Source organism: Pleurodeles waltl, chromosome 5 (genome assembly GCF_031143425.1).
Source record: "Pleurodeles waltl isolate 20211129_DDA chromosome 5, aPleWal1.hap1.20221129, whole genome shotgun sequence".
In the NCBI taxonomy this organism is placed as follows: Eukaryota; Metazoa; Chordata; class Amphibia; order Caudata; family Salamandridae; genus Pleurodeles; species Pleurodeles waltl.
The window spans coordinates 1,789,647,170-1,789,666,226 of record NC_090444.1 but is presented as its reverse complement, the minus strand read 5'-3'; the positions used below and the strand labels follow the sequence as shown (position 1 = coordinate 1,789,666,226).

Genomic DNA, 19,057 nt, shown 5'->3' with positions numbered 1-19,057 from the left:
CACAAGAGGTATCATTTTTATCGGGAGACTTGGGGGAACGCTGGGTGGAAGGAAATTTGTGGCTCCTCTCAGATTCCAGAACTTTCTGTCACCGAAATGTGAGGAAAACTTGTTTTTTTAGCCACTTTTTGAGGTTTGCAAAGGATTCTGGGTAACAGAACCTGGTCAGAGCCCCACAAGTCACCCCATCTTGGATTCCCCTAGGTCTCTAGTTTTCAAAAATGCATAGGTTTGGTAGGTTTCCGTAGGTGCCGGCTGAGCTAGAGGCCGAAATCTACAGGCAGGCACTTTGGAAAAAACAGCTGTGTTTTCTGTCAAAAAATGGGATGTGTCCACGTTGTGTTTTGGGGCATTTCCTGTCGCGGGCACTAGGCCTACCCACACAAGTGAGGTATCATTTTTATCGGGAGACTTGGGGGAACGCTGGGTGGAAGGAAATTTGTGGCTCCTCTCAGATTCCAGAACTTTCTGTCACCGAAATGTGAGGAAAACTTGTTTTTTTAGCCACTTTTTGAGGTTTGCAAAGGATTCTGGGTAACAGAACCTGGCCAGAGCCCCACAAGTGACCCCATCTTGGATTCCCATAGGTCTCTAGTTTTAAAAAATGCACAGGTTTGTTAGGTTTCCCTATGTGCCGGCTGAGCTAGAGGCCAAAATCTACAGGTAGGCACTTTGCAAAAAACAGCTCTGTATTCTGTCAAAAAATGTGATGTGTCCACGTTGTGTTTTGGGGCATTTCCTGCCGCGGGCGCTAGGCCTACCCACACAAGTGAGGTATCATTTTTATCGGGAGACTTGGGGGAACGCTGGGTGGAAGGAAATTTGTGGCTCCTCTCAGATTCCAGAACTTTCTGTCACCGAAATGTGAGGAAAACTTGTTTTTTAGCCACTTTTTGAGGTTTGCAAAGGATTCTGGGTAACAGAACCTGGTCAAAGCCCCACAAGTCACCCCATCTTGGATTCCCCTAGGTCTCTAGTTTTAAAAAATGCACAGGTTTGGTAGGTTTCCCTATGTGCCGGCTGAGCTAGAGGCCAAAATCTACAGGTAGGCACTTTGGAAAAAACAGCTGTGGTATCTGTCAAAAAATGGGATGTGTCCACGTTGTGTTTTGGGGCGTTTCCTGTCGCGGGCACTAGGCCTACCCACACAAGTGAGGTATCATTTTTATCGGGAGACTTGGGGGAACGCTGGGTGTAAGGAAATTTGTGGCTCCTCTCAGATTCCAGAACTTTCTGTCACCGAAATATGAGGAAAACTTGTTTTTTTTGCCACTTTTTGAGGTTTGCAAAGGATTCTGGGTAACAGAACCTGGTCAAAGCCCCACAAGTCACCCCATCTTGGATTCCCCTAGGTCTCTAGTTTTCAAAAATGCACAGGTTTGGTAGGTTTCCCAATGTGCCGGCTGAGTTAGAGGCCAAAATCTACAGGTAGGCACTTTGCAAAAAACAGTTCTATATTCTGTCAAAAAATGTGATATGTCCACGTTGTGTTTTGGGGCATTTCCTGTCGCGGGCGGGCGCTAGGCCTACCCACACAAGTGAGGTATAATTTTTATCGGGAGACTTGAGGGAACGCTGGGTGGAAGGAAATTTGTGGCTCCTCTCAGATTCCAGAACTTTCTGTCACCGAAATGAGAGGAAAACTTGTTTTTTTAGCCACGTTTTGAGGTTTGCAAAGGATTCTGGGTAACAGAACCTGTTCAGAGCTCCACAAGTCACCCCATCTTGGATTCCCCTAGGTCTCTAGTTTTCAGAAATGCACAGGTTTGGTAGGTTTGCCTAGGTGCCGGCTGAGCTAGAGGCCAAAATGTACAGGCAGGCACTTTGGAAAAAACAGCTGTGTTTTCTGTCAAAAAATGGGATGTGTCCACGTTGTGTTTTGGGGCATTTCCTGTCGCGGGCACTAGGCCTACCCACACAAGTGAGGTATCATTTTTATTGGGAGACTTGGGGGAACACTGGGTGGAATTAAATTTGTGGCTCCTCTCAGATTCCAGAACTTTCTGTCACCGAAATGTGAGGAAAACTTTGTTTTTTTAGCCACTTTTTGAGGTTTGGAAAGGATTCTGGGTAACAGAACCTGGTCAGAGCCCCACAAGTCACCCCATCTTGGATTCCGCTAGGTCTCTAGTTTTCACAAATGCACAGGTTTGGTAGGTTTCCCTATGTGCCGGCTGAGCTAGAGGCCAAAATCTACAGGTAGGCACTTTGCAAAAAAACAGCTCTGTATTCTGTCAAAAAATGTGATGTGTCCACGTTGTGTTTTGGGGCATTTCCTGTCGCGGGCGCTAGGCCTACCCACACAAGTGAGGTATCATTTTTATCGGAAGACTTGGGGGAACGCTGGGTGGAAAGAAATTTGTGGCTCCTCTCAGATTCCAGAACTTTCTGTCACCGAAATGTGAGGAAAACTTGTTTTTTTAGCCACTTTTTGAGTTTTGCAAAGGATTCTGGGTAACAGAACCTGGTCAGAGCCCCACAAGTCACCCCATCTTGGATTCCGCTAGGTCTCTAGTTTTCACAAATGCACAGGTTTGGTAGGTTTCCCTATGTGCCGGCTGAGCTAGAGGCCAAAATCTACAGGTAGGCACTTTGCAAAAAAACAGGTCTGTATTCTGTCAAAAAATGTGATGTGTCCACGTTGTGTTTTGGGGCATTTCCTGTCGCGGGCGCCAGGCCTACCCACACAAGTGAGGTATAATTTTTATCGGGAGACTTGGGGGAACGCTGGGTGGAAGTAAATTTGTGGCTCCTCTCAGATTCCAGAACTTTCTGTCACCGAAATGTGAGGAAAACTTGTTTTTTTAGCCACTTTTTGAAACTGTAGGTTTCCCTACAAGTAGGCACTTTGGAAAAAACAGCTGTGTTTTCTGTCAAAAAATGTGATGTGTCCACGTTGTGTTTTGGGGCATTTCCTGCCGCGGGCGCTAGGCCTACCCACACAAGTGAGGTATCATTTTTATCGGGAGACTTGGGGGAACGCTGGGTGGAAGGAAATTTGTGGCTCCTCTCAGATTCCAGAACTTTCTGTCACCGAAATGTGAGGAAAACTTGTTTTTTAGCCACTTTTTGAGGTTTGCAAAGGATTCTGGGTAACAGAACCTGGTGAGAGCCCCACAAGTCACCCCATCTTGGATTCCCCTAGGTCTCTAGTTTTAAAAAATGCACAGGTTTGGTAGGTTTCCCTATGTGCCGGCTGAGCTAGAGGCCAAAATCTACAGGTAGGCACTTTGGAAAAAACAGCTGTGTTTTCTGTCAAAAAATGGGATGTGTCCACGTTGTGTTTTGGGGCATTTCCTGTCGCGGGCACTAGGCCTACCCACACAAGTGAGGTATCATTTTTATCGGGAGACTTGGGGGAACGCTGGGTGTAAGGAAATTTGTGGCTCCTCTCAGATTCCAGAACTTTCTGTCACCGAAATATGAGGAAAACTTGTTTTTTTTGCCACTTTTTGAGGTTTGCAAAGGATTCTGGGTAACAGAACCTGGTCAAAGCCCCACAAGTCACCCCATCTTGGATTCCCCTAGGTCTCTAGTTTTCAAAAATGCACAGGTTTGGTAGGTTTCCCAATGTGCCGGCTGAGTTAGAGGCCAAAATCTACAGGTAGGCACTTTGCAAAAAACAGTTCTGTATTCTGTCAAAAAATGTGATATGTCCACGTTGTGTTTTGGGGCATTTCCTGTCGCGGGCGGGCGCTAGGCCTACCCACACAAGTGAGGTATAATTTTTATCGGGAGACTTGAGGGAACGCTGGGTGGAAGGAAATTTGTGGCTCCTCTCAGATTCCAGAACTTTCTGTCACCGAAATCAGAGGAAAACGTGTTTTTTTAGCCACGTTTTGAGGTTTGCAAAGGATTCTGGGTAACAGAACCTGTTCAGAGCCCCACAAGTCACCCCATCTTGGATTCCCCTAGGTCTCTAGTTTTCAAAAATGCACAGGTTTGGTAGGTTTGCCTAGGTGCCGGCTGAGCTAGAGGCCAAAATGTACAGGCAGGCACTTTGGAAAAAACAGCTGTGTTTTCTGTCAAAAAATGGGATGTGTCCATGTTGTGTTTTGGGGCATTTCCTGTTGCGGGCACTAGGCCTACCCACACAAGTGAGGTATCATTTTTATTGGGAGACTTGGGGGAACGCTGGGTGGAATGAAATTTGTGGCTCCTCTCAGATTCCAGAACTTTCTGTCACCGAAATGAGAGGAAAACTTTGTTTTTTTAGCCACTTTTTGAGGTTTGGAAAGGATTCTGGGTAACAGAACCTGGTCAGAGCCCCACAAGTCACCCCATCTTGGATTCCGCTAGGTCTCTAGTTTTCACAAATGCACAGGTTTGGTAGGTTTCCCTATGTGCCGGCTGAGCTAGAGGCCAAAATCTACAGGTAGGCACTTTGCAAAAAAACAGCTCTGTATTCTGTCAAAAAATGTGATGTGTCCACGTTGTGTTTTGGGGCATTTCCTGTCGCGGGCGCTAGGCCTACCCACACAAGTGAGGTATCATTTTTATCGGAAGACTTGGGGGAACGCTGGTTGGAAGGAAATTTGTGGCTCCTCTCAGATTCCAGAACTTTCTGTCACCGAAATGTGAGGAAAACTTGTTTTTTTAGCCACTTTTTGAGTTTTGCAAAGGATTCTGGGTAACAGAACCTGGTCAGAGCCCCACAAGTCACCCCATCTTGGATTCCGCTAGGTCTCTAGTTTTCACAAATGCACAGGTTTGGTAGGTTTCCCTATGTGCCGGCTGAGCTAGAGGCCAAAATCTACAGGTAGGCACTTTGCAAAAAAACAGCTCTGTATTCTGTCAAAAAATGTGATGTGTCCACGTTGTGTTTTGGGGCATTTCCTGTCGCGGGCGCCAGGCCTACCCACACAAGTGAGGTATAATTTTTATCGGGAGACTTGGGGGAACGCTGGGTGGAAGTAAATTTGTGGCTCCTCTCAGATTCCAGAACTTTCTGTCACCGAAATGTGAGGAAAACTTGTTTTTTTAGCCCCTTTTTGAAACTGTAGGTTTCCCTACAAGTAGGCACTTTGGAAAAAACAGCTGTGTTTTCTGTCAAAAAATGGGATGTATCCACGTTGTGTTTTGGGGCATTTCCTGTCGCGGGCACTAGGCCTACCCACACAAGTGAGGTATCATTTTTATCGGGGGACTTGGGGGAACGCTGGGTGGAAGGAAATTTGTGGCTCCTCTCAGATTCCAGAACTTTCTGTCACCGAAATGTGAGGAAAACTTGTTTTTTTAGCCACTTTTTGAGGTTTGCAAAGGATTCTGGGTAACAGAACCTGGTCAGAGCCCCACAAGTCACCCCATCTTGGATTCCCCTAGGTCTCTAGTTTTAAAAAATGCACAGGTTTGGTAGGTTTCCCTATGTGCCGGCTGAGCTAGAGGCCAAAATCTACAGGTAGGCACTTTGGAAAAAACAGCTGTGTTTTCTGTCAAAAAATGGGATGTGTCCACGTTGTGTTTTGGGGCATTTCCTGTCGCGGGCACTAGGCCTACCCACACAAGTGAGGTATCATTTTTATCGGGAGACTTGGGGGAACGCTGGGTGTAAGGAAATTTGTGGCTCCTCTCAGATTCCAGAACTTTCTGTCACCGAAATATGAGGAAAACTTGTTTTTTTTGCCACTTTTTGAGGTTTGCAAAGGATTCTGGGTAACAGAACCTGGTCAAAGCCCCACAAGTCACCCCATCTTGGATTCCCCTAGGTCTCTAGTTTTCAAAAATGCACAGGTTTGGTAGGTTTCCCAATGTGCCGGCTGAGTTAGAGGCCAAAATCTACAGGTAGGCACTTTGCAAAAAACAGTTCTGTATTCTGTCAAAAAATGTGATATGTCCACGTTGTGTTTTGGGGCATTTCCTGTCGCGGGCGGGCGCTAGGCCTACCCACACAAGTGAGGTATAATTTTTATCGGGAGACTTGAGGGAACGCTGGGTGGAAGGAAATTTGTGGCTCCTCTCAGATTCCAGAACTTTCTGTCACCGAAATCAGAGGAAAACGTGTTTTTTTAGCCACGTTTTGAGGTTTGCAAAGGATTCTGGGTAACAGAACCTGTTCAGAGCCCCACAAGTCACCCCATCTTGGATTCCCCTAGGTCTCTAGTTTTCAAAAATGCACAGGTTTGGTAGGTTTGCCTAGGTGCCGGCTGAGCTAGAGGCCAAAATGTACAGGCAGGCACTTTGGAAAAAACAGCTGTGTTTTCTGTCAAAAAATGGGATGTGTCCATGTTGTGTTTTGGGGCATTTCCTGTCGCGGGCACTAGGCCTACCCACACAAGTGAGGTATCATTTTTATTGGGAGACTTGGGGGAACGCTGGGTGGAATGAAATTTGTGGCTCCTCTCAGATTCCAGAACTTTCTGTCACCGAAATGAGAGGAAAACTTTGTTTTTTTAGCCACTTTTTGAGGTTTGGAAAGGATTCTGGGTAACAGAACCTGGTCAGAGCCCCACAAGTCACCCCATCTTGGATTCCGCTAGGTCTCTAGTTTTCACAAATGCACAGGTTTGGTAGGTTTCCCTATGTGCCGGCTGAGCTAGAGGCCAAAATCTACAGGTAGGCACTTTGCAAAAAAACAGCTCTGTATTCTGTCAAAAAATGTGATGTGTCCACGTTGTGTTTTGGGGCATTTCCTGTCGCGGGCGCTAGGCCTACCCACACAAGTGAGGTATCATTTTTATCGGAAGACTTGGGGGAACGCTGGTTGGAAGGAAATTTGTGGCTCCTCTCAGATTCCAGAACTTTCTGTCACCGAAATGTGAGGAAAACTTGTTTTTTTAGCCACTTTTTGAGTTTTGCAAAGGATTCTGGGTAACAGAACCTGGTCAGAGCCCCACAAGTCACCCCATCTTGGATTCCGCTAGGTCTCTAGTTTTCACAAATGCACAGGTTTGGTAGGTTTCCCTATGTGCCGGCTGAGCTAGAGGCCAAAATCTACAGGTAGGCACTTTGCAAAAAAACAGCTCTGTATTCTGTCAAAAAATGTGATGTGTCCACGTTGTGTTTTGGGGCATTTCCTGTCGCGGGCGCCAGGCCTACCCACACAAGTGAGGTATAATTTTTATCGGGAGACTTGGGGGAACGCTGGGTGGAAGTAAATTTGTGGCTCCTCTCAGATTCCAGAACTTTCTGTCACCGAAATGTGAGGAAAACTTGTTTTTTTAGCCACTTTTTGAAACTGTAGGTTTCCCTACAAGTAGGCACTCTCGAAAAAACAGCTGTGTTTTCTGTCAAAAAATGGGATGTATCCACGTTGTGTTTTGGGGCATTTCCTGTCGCGGGCACTAGGCCTACCCACACAAGTGAGGTATCATTTTTATCGGGGGACTTGGGGGAACGCTGGGTGGAAGGAAATTTGTGGCTCCTCTCAGATTCCAGAACTTTCTGTCACCGAAATGTGAGGAAAACTTGTTTTTTTAGCCACTTTTTGAGGTTTGCAAAGGATTCTGGGTAACAGAACCTGGTCAGAGCCCCACAAGTCACCCCATCTTGGATTCCCCTAGGTCTCTAGTTTTCAAAAATGCACAGGTTTGGTAGGTTTCCCTATGTGCCGGCTGAGCTAGAGGCCAAAATCTACAGGTAGGCACTTTGGAAAAAACAGCTGTGTTTTCTGTCAAAAAATGGGATGTGTCCACGTTGTGTTTTGGGGCATTTCCTGTCGCGGGCACTAGGCCTACCCACACAAGTGAGGTATCATTTTTATCGGGAGACTTGGGGGAACGCTGGGTGGAAGGAAATTTGTGGCTCCTCTCAGATTCCAGAACTTTCTGTCACCGAAATATGAGGAAAACTTGTTTATTTAGCCACTTTTTGAGGTTTGCAAAGGATTCTGGGTAACAGAACCTGGTCAAAGCCCCACAAGTCACCCCATCTTGGATTCCCCTAGGTCTCTAATTTTAAAAAATGCACAGGTTTGGTAGGTTTCCCAATGTGCCGGCTGAGTTAGAGGCCAAAATCTACAGGTAGGCACTTTGCAAAAAACAGTTCTGTATTCTGTCAAAAAATGTGATATGTCCACGTTGTGTTTTGGGGCATTTCCTGTCGCGGGCGGGCGCTAGGCCTACCCACACAAGTGAGGTATAATTTTTATCGGGAGACTTGAGGGAACGCTGGGTGGAAGGAAATTTGTGGCTCCTCTCAGATTCCAGAACTTTCTGTCACCGAAATGAGAGGAAAACGTGTTTTTTTAGCCACGTTTTGAGGTTTGCAAAGGATTCTGGGTAACAGAACCTGTTCAGAGCCCCACAAGTCACCCCATCTTGGATTCCCCTAGGTCTCTAGTTTTAAAAAATGCACAGGTTTGGTAGGTTTGCCTAGGTGCCGGCTGAGCTAGAGGCCAAAATGTACAGGCAGGCACTTTGGAAAAAACAGCTGTGTTTTCTGTCAAAAAATGGGATGTGTCCACGTTGTGTTTTGGGGCATTTCCTGTCGCGGGCACTAGGCCTACCCACACAAGTGAGGTATCATTTTTATTGGGAGACTTGGGGGAACGCTGGGTGGAATGAAATTTGTGGCTCCTCTCAGATTCCAGAACTTTCTGTCACCGAAATGTGAGGAAAACTTGTTTTTTTAGCCACTTTTTGAAACTGTAGGTTTCCCTACAGGTAGGCACTTTGGAAAAAACAGCTGTGTTTTCTGTCAAAAAATGGGATGTGTCCACGTTATGTTTTGGGGCATTTCCTGTCACGGGCACTAGGCCTACCCACACAAGTGAGGTATCATTTTTATCGGGGGACTTGGGGGAACGCTGGGTGGAAGGAAATTTGTGGCTCCTCTCAGATTCCAGAACTTTCTGTCACCGAAATGTGAGGAAAACTTGTTTTTTTAGCCACTTTTTGAGGTTTGCAAAGGATTCTGGGTAACAGAACCTGGTCAGAGCCCCACAAGTCACCCCATCTTGGATTCCCCTAGGTCTCTAGTTTTCAAAAATGCACAGGTTTGGTAGGTTTCCCTATGTGCCGGCTGAGCTAGAGGCCAAAATCTACAGGTAGGCACTTTGGAAAAAACAGCTGTGTTTTCTGTCAAAAAATGGGATGTGTCCACGTTGTGTTTTGGGGCATTTCCTGTCGCGGGCACTAGGCCTACCCACACAAGTGAGGTATCATTTTTATCGGGAGACTTGGGGGAACGCTGGGTGGAAGGAAATTTGTGGCTCCTCTCAGATTCCAGAACTTTCTGTCACCGAAATATGAGGAAAACTTGTTTATTTAGCCACTTTTTGAGGTTTGCAAAGGATTCTGGGTAACAGAACCTGGTCAAAGCCCCACAAGTCACCCCATCTTGGATTCCCCTAGGTCTCTAATTTTAAAAAATGCACAGGTTTGGTAGGTTTCCCAATGTGCCGGCTGAGTTAGAGGCCAAAATCTACAGGTAGGCACTTTGCAAAAAACAGTTCTGTATTCTGTCAAAAAATGTGATATGTCCACGTTGTGTTTTGGGGCATTTCCTGTCGCGGGCGGGCGCTAGGCCTACCCACACAAGTGAGGTATAATTTTTATCGGGAGACTTGAGGGAACGCTGGGTGGAAGGAAATTTGTGGCTCCTCTCAGATTCCAGAACTTTCTGTCACCGAAATGAGAGGAAAACGTGTTTTTTTAGCCACGTTTTGAGGTTTGCAAAGGATTCTGGGTAACAGAACCTGTTCAGAGCCCCACAAGTCACCCCATCTTGGATTCCCCTAGGTCTCTAGTTTTAAAAAATGCACAGGTTTGGTAGGTTTGCCTAGGTGCCGGCTGAGCTAGAGGCCAAAATGTACAGGCAGGCACTTTGGAAAAAACAGCTGTGTTTTCTGTCAAAAAATGGGATGTGTCCACGTTGTGTTTTGGGGCATTTCCTGTCGCGGGCACTAGGCCTACCCACACAAGTGAGGTATCATTTTTATTGGGAGACTTGGGGGAACGCTGGGTGGAATGAAATGTGTGGCTCCTCTCAGATTCCAGAACTTTCTGTCACCGAAATGTGAGGAAAACTTGTTTTTTTAGCCACTTTTTGAAACTGTAGGTTTCCCTACAGGTAGGCACTTTGGAAAAAACAGCTGTGTTTTCTGTCAAAAAATGGGATGTGTCCACGTTATGTTTTGGGGCATTTCCTGTCACGGGCACTAGGCCTACCCACACAAGTGAGGTATCATTTTTATCGGGGGACTTGGGGGAACGCAGGGTGGAAGGAAATTTGTGGCTCCTCTCAGATTCCAGAACTTTCTGTCACCGAAATGAGAGGAAAACGTGTTTTTTTAGCCACGTTTTGAGGTTTGCAAAGGATTCTGGGTAACAGAACCTGTTCAGAGCCCCACAAGTCACCCCATCTTGGATTCCCCTAGGTCTCTAGTTTTCAAAAATGCACAGGTTTGGTAGGTTTGCCTAGGTGCCGGCTGAGCTAGAGGCCAAAATGTACAGGCAGGCACTTTGGAAAAAACAGCTGTGTTTTCTGTCAAAAAATGGGATGTGTCCACGTTGTGTTTTGGGGCATTTCCTGTCGCGGGCACTAGGCCTACCCACACAAGTGAGGTATCATTTTTATTGGGAGACTTGGGGGAACGCTGGGTGGAATGAAATTTGTGGCTCCTCTCAGATTCCAGAACTTTCTGTCACCGAAATGTGAGGAAAACTTGTTTTTTTAGCCACTTTTTGAAACTGTAGGTTTCCCTACAGGTAGGCACTTTGGAAAAAACAGCTGTGTTTTCTGTCAAAAAATGGGATGTGTCCACGTTATGTTTTGGGGCATTTCCTGTCACGGGCACTAGGCCTACCCACACAAGTGAGGTATCATTTTTATCGGGGGACTTGGGGTAACGCTGGGTGGAAGGAAATTTGTGGCTCCTCTCAGATTCCAGAACTTTCTGTCACCGAAATATGAGGAAAACTTGTTTTTTTAGCCACTTTTTGAGGTTTGCAAAGGATTCTGGGTAACAGAACCTGGTCAAAGCCCCACAAGTCACCCCATCTTGGATTCCCCTAGGTCTCTAGTTTTAAAAAATGCACAGGTTTGGTAGGTTTCCCAATGTGCCGGCTGAGTTAGAGGCCAAAATCTACAGGTAGGCACTTTGCAAAAAACAGTTCTGTATTCTGTCAAAAAATGTGATGTGTCCACGTTGTGTTTTGGGGCATTTCCTGTCGCGGGCGGGCGCTAGGCCTACCCACACAAGTGAGGTATAATTTTTATCGGGAGACTTGAGGGAACGCTGGGTGGAAGGAAATTTGTGGCTCCTCTCAGATTCCAGAACTTTCTGTCACCGAAATGAGAGGAAAACGTGTTTTTTTAGCCACGTTTTGAGGTTTGCAAAGGATTCTGGGTAACAGAACCTGGTCAGAGCCCCACAAGTCACCCCATCTTGGATTCCCCTAGGTTTGGTAGGTTTGCCTAGGTGCCGGCTGAGCTAGAGGCCAAAATGTACAGGCAGGCACTTTGGAAAAAACAGCTGTGTTTTCTGTCAAAAAATGGGATGTGTCCAAGTTGTGTTTTGGGGCATTTCCTGTTGCGGGCACTAGGCCTACCCACACAAGTGAGGTATCATTTTTATTGGGAGACTTGGGGGAACGCTGGGTGGAATGAAATTTGTGGCTCCTCTCAGATTCCAGAACTTTCTGTCACCGAAATGTGAGGAAAACTTGTTTTTTTAGCCACTTTTTGAGGTTTGCAAAGGATTCTGGGTAACAGAACCTGGTCAGAGCCCCACAAGTCACCCCATCTTGGATTCCGCTAGGTCTCTAGTTTTCACAAATGCACAGGTTTGGTAGGTTTCCCTACGTGCCGGCTGAGCTAGAGGCCAAAATCTACAGGTAGGCACTTTGCAAAAAAACAGCTCTGTATTCTGTCAAAAAATGTGATGTGTCCACGTTGTGTTTTGGGGCATTTCCTGTCGCGGGCGCTAGTCCTACCCACACAAGTGAGGTATCATTTTTATCGGAAGACTTGGGGGAACGCTGGGTGGAAGGAAATTTGTGGCTCCTATGAGATTCCAGAACTTTCTGTCACCGAAATGTGAGGAAAACTTGTTTTTTTAGCCACTTTTTTAGGTTTGCAAAGGATTCTGGGTAACAGAACCTGGTCAAAGCCCCACAAGTCACCCCATCTTGGATTCCCCTAGGTCTCTAGTTTAAAAAAATGCACAGGTTTGGTAGGTTTCCCAATGTGCCGGCTGAGTTAGAGGCCAAAATCTACAGGTAGGCACTTTGCAAAAAACAGTTCTGTATTCTGTCAAAAAATGTGATGTGTCCACGTTGTGTTTTGGGGTATTTCCTGTCGCGGGCGCTAGGCCTACCCACACAAGTGAGGTATCATTTTTATCGGGAGACTTGGGGGAACATAGAATAGCAAAACAAGTGTTATTGCCCCTTATCTTTCTCTACATTTTTTCCTTCCAAATATAAGAGAGTGTGTAAAAAAGACGTCTATTTGAGAAATGCCCTGCAATTCACATGCTAGTATGGGCACCCCGGAATTCAGAGATGTGCAAATAACCACTGCTCCTCAGAACCTTATCTTGAGTCCATTTTGGAAATGCAAAGGTTTTCTTGATACCTATTTTTCACTCTTCATATTTCAGCAAATGAATTGCTGTATACCCAGTATAGAATGAAAACCAACTGCAGGGTGCAGCTCATTTATTGGCTCTGGGTACCTAGGGTTCTTGATGAACCTACAAGCCTTTTATATCCCCGCGACCAGAAGAGTCCAGCAGACAAAACGGTATATTGCTTTCAGAAATCTGACATCGCAGGAAAAAGTTACAGAGTAAAACATAAAGAAAAATGGATGTTGTTTTCAGCTCAATTTCAATATTTTTTTATTTCAGCTGTTATTTTTTGTAGGAAAACCTTGTAGGATCTACACAAATGACCCCTTGCTGAATTCAGAATTTTGTCTAGTTTTCAGAAATGTTTAGCTTTCCGGGATCCAGCATTGGTTTTACACCCATTCCTGTCACTAACTGGAAGGAGGCTGAAAGCACCAAAAATAGTAAAAATGGGGTATGTCCCAGTAAAATGCCAAATTTCTGTTGAAAAATGTGGTTTTCTGATTCAAGTCTGCCCGTTCCTGAAAGGTGGGAAGATAGTGATTTCAGCACCAGAAACCCTTTGTTGATGGCATTTTCAGGGAAAAAACCACAAGCCTTCTTCGGCAGCCCTTTTTTCCCATTTTTTTGGAAAAAACGAAATTTTCACTGTATTTTGGCTATTTTCTTGGTCTCCTCCAGGGGAAACCACAAACTCTGGGTACCATTAGAATCCCTAGGATGTTGGAAAAAAAGGACGCAAATTTGGCGTGGATAGCTTATGTGGACAAAAAGTTATGAAGGCCTAAGCGCGAACTACCCCAAATAGCCAAAAAAGGGCTCAGCACTGGGGGAGGGGGGGAAAGGCCCAGCAGCTAAGAGGTTAATGAAAATACTACAAAATGACACAACACCAGTTTAGAACAATAGGAAATATTTATCTAAACAAAACAAGACCAAAACGACAAAAATCCGACATACACAAGTCAAGTTATGAATTTTTAAAGATTCAACAAAAAAATAGCACTTAGAAACACAAAATGCTTCGATGAGGTGTTAACACAGTGTCTTAACGGAGTCGTTCCCAACAATCCGACACCAGCGGCGCTGGACACGAAGTCGCGTAGACTCCAGGTACAGTACCTTGGTGAAAAAATGAAAACGAGCCGATGAGCGAAGTCGGGGATCGCGGCGTCTGTGCGAAACGTTGAATCCGAGCACTTTGAGCGGCTTCGGTCACAACGTGGCGCAGCGACTTCCACGGAGTCACGAACTTCGGCGGGACTACAGCGATGTCGGGCCTGCGAAGGTCGTCCTGTGCCAGCGAAGATCATGGAGTCAGGTGCAGGCGGTGTCACCGGATTCAGCAGCGGCGTCGGTCTGAATTCATCCGACATCGATTTCATTGTATTTTCACCAGCTTTCCTTTCAAGGGCCTAGGGACTGGATAGGGCACCACTTGTCAGAGCAGGAGTCTCTCCAGAGACTCCAGGTGCTGGCAGAGAGAAGTCTTTGCTGTCACTGAGACTTCAAACAACAGGAGGCAAGTTCTAAATCAAGCCCTTGGAGATTTCTTCACAAGATGGAAGGCACACAAAGTCCAGTCTTTGCCCTCTTACTCTGGCAGAAGCAGGAACTGCAGGATAGCTCCACAAAGCACAGTCACAGGCAGGGCAGCTCTTCTTCCTCAGCTCTTCAGCTCTTCTCCAGGCTGAGGTTCGTCTTGTTTCCAGAAGTGTTCTAAGGTCTGTGGTTTTGGGTGCCCTTCTTATAGCCAATTTCTCCTTTGAAGTAGGCCTACTTCAAAGCAAAGTCTCTTGTGAATGTGAAATCCTGCCTTGCCCAGGCCAGGCTCCAGACACTCACCAGGGTGTTGGAGACTGCATTGTGTGAGGGCAGGCACAGCCCTTTCAGGTGTGAGTGACCACTTTTCCCCTCCCTCCTAGCACAGATGGCTCATCAGGATATGCAGGCTACACCCCAGCTCCCTTTGTGTCACTGTCTAGTGTGAGGTGCAACCAGCCCAACTGTCAAACTGACCCAGACAGGTAATCCACAACCAGGCAGAGTCACAGAAATGGTAAAAGCAAGAAAATGCTCACTTTCTAAAAGTGGCATTTTCAAATACACAATCTTAAAATCAACTTTACTAAAAGGTGTATTTTTAAATTGTGAGCTCAGAGACCCCAAACTCCACATGTCCATCCGCACCCAAAGGGAATCTACACTTTAATCAGATTTAAAGGTAGCCCCTATATTAACCTATGAGAGGGACAGGCCTTGCAACAGTGAAAATCAAATTTAGCATATTTCACTGTCAGGATATATAAAACACATCACTATATGTCCTACCTTGACCATACACTGCACCCTGTCCTTGGGGCTACCTAGGGCCTACCTTAGGTGTGTCTGACATGTAAGAAAGGGGAAGGTTTAGTCCTGGCAAGTGGGTACACTTGCCAAGTCGAATTAACAGTTAAATCTGTACACACAGACACTGCAGTGGCAAGTCTGAGACATGATTACAGAGCTACTTATGTGGGTGGCACAACCAGTGCTGCAGGCCCACTAGTAGGATTTGATTTACAGGCCCTGGCACCTCTAGTGCACTTTACTAGGGACTTACTAGTAAACAAATTATGGTAATCATGGATAAGTGTAGAGATGATGTAGTAGGTAATACTAGAACTTTAGGAGAAGATGGTATTCTAGAATGGAACTAGGGAGCTGGGGGGAGATAGAGTTGGAGGAGAGAAGAAGCTGGGAGCTGTGTCAGGGATACTGCTCATGGCTGTGCTGGAGATGCTGTACATTGGATGTGAAATAAAAGAAAGGTGGAACTAAACTTTGTTGAAGACTCATCTTTGCATTGGCGACGAGAGTCACGCCGTGCAGGAGACGGATTGTAATTAAATAGAGCATCTCCACTCCTGGAAACAAATTCAGAGAGTTAACCTATAAATTCAAAAAGAAAAATACGGAACAAGAAGGAAGGAAAAAGAGACTACTTATGGAAACTTCAAACATTGATTTTTTCTGAACTGGTGAGCAAGAAAAAATTATTATTTGAAACCCGACGGTTTATTCTTGAAGCCAAATGGTTTTATGGGAGGAAAGCATTTGACGGACCTTGTGAGAAAACTGAAGCGATTATTAGAGGTGAGGCTGGGCGGCTCTATAAGGGTAATTAACAATTCTTTTGAACGGTCTACGCCCGCGCGCCTGTATAGGGTTGTGTGTATATATTTAAATCTTCAACCGAAGCAAGCGCGTGCTCCTGCCAGCGCTTCTCTGGCAGCGTATGCACACAGCGGTCGGTGTGGCGCTCGCGGCAGTGCTCGCGGTCAGCATTTTCACAAACAGACACACCGCGAGCACTGCACGTGCTGCTGTCGGCGTTTCCTTAGCGACGTGCACACACAGCTTGTGAAAGAAAGCTGTGTAGTGCTCGCAGTCGGCATTTTGGATACAAACATACCGCGAGCACGATTAATGCAAGTGGAAAACCTGCACAGATAAAATACGGATGATTAAACAAATAAAAGAAATGAACTCACGTGTACACCTAACGTCTCTGTCTTTCACTTAACCTTCATCTGGAAAATTGAAATTGAAAAGGGACTTACTAGAAGAAATTGAAGAAAGACTTTACATAGGTTCTATATTGCTTTAAGAAAAGACTAAAAAAAAAAGTGAAAAATGTTATGAGTTATGCATATAAAAAAGTGTATAGATTGAAATTATTAATATAATTGATGAATATTTACAATATTTATCGATCTAAACAAATTATGGGTGATCAAAATATGTCTTCACCACCACCCTTTTTGCCAAACCCTGGAGAGCCATCCATTCCATGGAAACAGTGGAAAAAGATGTTTTCTACCTACCTGCTAGCAATTGGAGGTGATCGTTACAGTCCAATCAGAAGGCATGCAATTCTTCTTCATCATTTAGGCATAGAGGGAAGAAGGATCTATGAGGACCTACCTGAGGTTTCCTTAGGTATGGGCGATGGTCAGCCTTCCAATCTATTCGAAATGTCCTTACAAACGCTAGATTTGCAGTTTACACCTAAAACTAACTTAGTTTTAGAACGTTATAAATTCTTTTCAAGGATGCAGAATGCTGATGAAGATGTAGCATCATATGTAGCAACCTTACGTGGTCTTGCATTGTCTTGCCGCTTCGAACAGTTATCTGATTCTTTGATAAGAGACCAGATTGTAAGGTGTGCCTACAACAAAAAGATAAGGGAGAAATTACTAATGAAAGATTCTAATTTGGATGAGGCTATACAAATTGCTAAAACTATGGAGCACACGGCTGTATGGCTACTGGAAATGGATGGTTCAAATAAAGATGGAAAGCAGAATATTGTTAATGAAGTAAGAGATAAGAGCAAACTCCCAGTTGAGGAAGTGAAGAAAAAATTGACAAGGAATTGGGAGGACCTGAATCGAGGAAGATTTGATGCAAGGGAAGTGAAATGTTATAGATGTGGAGCACCTGGGCACATTGCATCAAGCAAAATGTGTGCCGCAAAAACCGCTATATGTCGCAATTGTGGAAAAAGAGGGCATTTTGCCAAAGTCTGTAAATTCAAAAACAACGAAGGTGGCGGACGTGCAATTCAAAAAATACAGGACGCATGTGGAAATTTGGAAGAAATAATATTAACAGTGGAAGGAAATTTCATTGATTCAGCGTCTATGGTTATAACTGCAAGTGAAAAAAATTTGATACACAATGTTGATCTGGAAAGTACAAGTGTTTTAGAGAAACCTCATGCTCAAGTGTTATTGAATGACATACCAGTTAAATTGTTGGTAGATTCTGGGAGTCTGTTTACCCTCATTGCGAGAAAAACTTATGGGGAATTGTGGAATAATGTGGGAGAGGAGGAAATGCTGGAACCCGATATAAAAGCTATGGGGTATGCAGGGAAAAGAATAGTGATGATAGGTATGATTTGGATGACGATTGTTTTCAAAGGAAGAGCAGTGAAAGGAAGAATATATATCACAGACTTTGGTACCAATCTATTGGGTTGGCGTCACCAGAAAGATTTGGGGATAGTCCTGAATCCCAATGCCAAAGAGCCTGTGATGTTAATGGAAAAAGGGAAAATTTGTGAAGTTAATGGAAACTCTCGTCATCCTTTGATTCAAAAGGATCCACAAGTTTTTTCTCCGAGATTGGGCGTCTTGAGAGGATTTTCTCATAAAATTGTATTAAAGAAAGGTGCGAAACCGGTTATTCATAAAGTACGTGGCATACCTAACTTGATGAAAGACCCTTTAAAAAGTGAATTGGATAGATTGTTGCAGGGTGGCATCATTGAACCTATCGAGTCTTCAGAATGGTTTGCTCCAATTGTGGTGGCACCCAAGGAAGAGGGGAGGATTCGTCTGTGCATCGACCTTAGAGATTTTAACAAAAATATTTGGGTGGACAGACAACCGTTGCCAAATATTTCCCAGATGTTGTCTGTAAAAGGTAAAGGGTGCATTTTTAGTGTGTTGGATATGTCTTCAGCATATCATCAGATTAATTTACATGAAGACTCTAGGCACTTGACATCCTTTGTCACGCCTCTGCGGGCCTTTCGCTATAAGAGGATGCCTTTTGGATTAGCCTCTGCCTCAGCTGTTTTCCAAAGACTGATGAAGGAGATTTTTGGGGATTTGGAAAAAGTGTTATGCTTTCAGGATGACATTTTAATTGTGGGTAATGATGAAAGAGAGCATAACCACTTATTTGAGGAAGTGATGTCCAGATTGGAGAAGAGAGGCTTAACCATTAAGGAAGAGAAGTGCCACATTGGAAAATCTGAAGTAACTTATCTGGGACACTCTATTAGTGGAGATGGTATTAGACCTAAGAAAAGTATTGTGGCTGCAATTGAGAAAGCACCTGAACCAACTAATAAGGATGAATTGAGATCTTTTTTGGGTCTTGCTGAGTATTGTGCCAAATTCATAAGGAACTTCACGGAGATAGTAGAACCTTTAAGGAGATTGATGAAGAAAGGAGTAACATATGAGTGGTGTGAGGACTGCAGATGTGAGTTTCAGGATGTGAAAAAATATATTTTGAGTGCTCCTACTCTAGGCGTCTTTGATGTAACAGCAAAGACGTATGTAACTTCGGATGCGAGCAATGTAGGAGTGGGAGCGGTCTTAACGCAGGTAAAGGACGGTGATGAGTATGTTGTAGGTTTTGCTTCCAGACGTTTGCAGGGTGCAGAATTATCGTATTCTGTAATAGAGAGGGAGGCCTTGGCTTGTTGCTGGGGAATCAATCATTTCAAGTTTTACTTGTGGGGAGTGCCTTTTAAATTGAAGACGGACCATAAGCCCTTGATTTATATTTTTAAAGGGGGGCGTGGTTTAAAGGGGAATGTAACACCGCGAATTTCAAGATGGTTATTATATATAATGGAATATAATTTTGAAGTGGAGTTTGTAAAATGTAAGAGGAATGTGGTGGCGGATTGCTTATCAAGAATGCCTGTGGAAGTGGATGAAATCGGAAGTAAGGTAGTTGAGAATTTTGTGGGAACTA

The 19,057-nt window shown here is 44.8% G+C and overlaps 1 protein-coding gene across 4 annotated transcripts in view; it reads right to left on the bottom strand.

The window, feature by feature from the left end:
* The window catches only part of LRFN2 (leucine rich repeat and fibronectin type III domain containing 2), a 1,534,746-nt gene that overhangs the window by 1,081,853 nt on the left and 433,836 nt on the right, over positions 1–19,057 (bottom strand). For 2 of the 4 annotated variants that reach the window (XM_069236233.1, XM_069236234.1), the window contains one exon: positions 16,048–16,086. The exons of the other annotated variants lie outside the window; for them this stretch is intronic. The gene's annotated coding sequence lies outside the window, so the exon portion shown is untranslated. The remainder of the gene's footprint in view (positions 1–16,047; positions 16,087–19,057) is intronic. 4 annotated transcript variants of the gene reach the window in all.